The sequence below is a fragment of the Octopus bimaculoides genome, chromosome 23, assembly GCF_046866305.1.
Source record: "Octopus bimaculoides isolate indiv1 chromosome 23, ASM4686630v1, whole genome shotgun sequence".
Lineage (NCBI taxonomy): Eukaryota > Metazoa > Mollusca > Cephalopoda > Octopoda > Octopodidae > Octopus > Octopus bimaculoides.
This window is the reverse complement of record NC_142950.1, coordinates 11,222,780-11,225,279: the sequence shown is the minus strand read 5'-3', so window position 1 is coordinate 11,225,279 and position 2,500 is coordinate 11,222,780.

The following is a 2,500-nucleotide window of genomic DNA, read 5'->3' as shown; positions in this document are numbered from 1 at the left end:
AACATCCCGCCACTACCACCACCACCACCAACACCAGCGTCAGTCCCATCCGGTCCATTAGCAGAGAACGGTGTTTGTCTATTGAAGGTGTTCATTCATTTTTGATAATTGAGAAGTTTACTCAGGGGAGGGGGAGGGGATGAGGGGAAAGGGAGGAGGAGGTAGAGGACTGGGAGAAGAGGGGAGGAGTTAGATGAGAGAAGAGGTCCTTAATGGCAGTGGAAAGTGATGGGGTGGTGGGTGTGCATGTGTGTACATTTATATGTATGCATATATATTACATATACGTATACATACATACTTATATGTGTGTGTGTTTGTGTATACGTGTATATATATATATATATATATATATAGAGAGAGAGAGAGAGAGAGAGAGAGAGAGAGAGAGAGAGAGGGAGAGAGAGAGAGAGAAGGAGAAAGAGAGAGATATACATGCATATATGTATATATATATATATATATATATATATATATATATATATATATATACATGCATATGTGTGTGTTTGTGTATACACGTGTATATATATATATATATATATATATATATATATATATATATATATATATATATATATATATACGTATGTACATTATGTGCATGTATTTAATATCTATCTATCTATCTTTATATATATATATATATATATGTTTGCACGCGCGTGTGTGTGTATGTGTGTGTCTATGTGGAGGGGTGAATGACTCTGCTTATTGTTTAGCGATTTGACATCTTTTGTGAAGACATTTTGACATTTCTTGAACATACTTTACTCACATGGATACATGTATATGTGTCATAAATGCCATATATATATATGTGTGTGTGTATACATATATGTGTATATAGCCATCTGTCTATATATATATATATATATATATATATATATATATATATATATACATATATGTATGTATGTATGTAAGTATATATATATATATATATATATATATATATATATATATATATATATATATATATATATATATATATATATGCAAAGGAGCACTCCGTCGGTTACGACGGCGAAAGTCCCAGCTGATACGATCAACGGAACAGCTTGCTCGTGAAATTAACGTGCCAGTGGCCGAGTACTCCACAGACACGTACGTGTACCGTGAAGGTAGTTCTCAGGGAGAATCAGCGTGACACAGCTGGCCCCTTTAGAATTACAGGTACAACTCATTTTTGCCAGCTGAGTGGACGGGAGCAACGTAAAATAAAGTGTCTTGCTCAAAGACACAGCGCGTCGCTAGGAATTGAACTCACGATCTTATGATCGCGAGCCGAATGCCCCTAACCACTAAACCACGCACCAATCATTATAAAAGTCGCTATAGGTAGTCACCAATTCAGAGGCGGGGGTGACATCATTAGAAAGCTACATGGCGAGGAAACGCATTGTGAGCAGCGGTATATAACATCCGATTGTCTGGTCGAAACAATGATGTGGTGATATGAATGTTTGTTTTTATGTCATGTCATGTACAAAACAATTTAACATTAAACTGAAGGATTGTTTAATATTTTTTACAAGGTAATTATTGACAAAGAAACCCGAAGTTTCGGTTTGCTTACCTTCATCAGACTGTGCTTAACTTGGAATTTTTTTCTAAGCTTTACCTGTTAATTTTTGGTGGGGTGGGAATAGAGGTATGTAGTATGATAATTAGGTGTGGTATATATAGACACACACACACACACACACACACACACATATATATATATATATATATATATATATATATAAACAAAAGTAAATGAGTATATGCATATATACGTACAGGTATGTGCATACCGACATCCACCTGTATGTATAGGTGCATATCTGGGTACAGGACATTGCACACAAACGTAGACGAGAACACACGAGCCACATAGAGAACATTCTACTTCTTCAGCTACCCACGTTTTAACACCGGCGTTTCGACGAGCTTCGGGCAGGACGCAACGTTAAAACGGCTCGTCCCATGGATCGCAGATTAAATCTGTATACGCAAATTAAATCTAGCCATGGAGGAATGTAGTGGCGGACGAAAAACAAGACAGGAAAACAAACAGAAGGCTTTACGGCCAGACGAGAAAAATTATGTGTGTATGAACGCGATGAGGCACGGAACCGAGAGAGACAGTGGTAGCGTGTGTTACTTGGCGAAAGCCAAGGAAGGAAAGGATTATTGACCGGAAGCATGTGACCATGCCGGTGTAAAGGGAAGAGAGAGAGAGTGGTAGAGGGAGAAAGAGAGGGAGGAAGTAGAAGAATGGTGAGCAACGAGAGGAAAGGGGAAGAGAGGAAATACGAGGGGGAAAAGGAGATACGTAGTAGTAACAGAGGAAGAACAAGAGGGGTAAGGCGAGATACGTAGTAGTACAGAGGAAGAACAAGAGGGGTAAGGCGAGATACGTAGTAGTACAGAGGAAGAACGAAGGGGGGGGGGGAGAAAGGAAAGAGAAAGAGATAGAGTAGCGTCGGAGGATAAGTTTACGAACTACTTACAA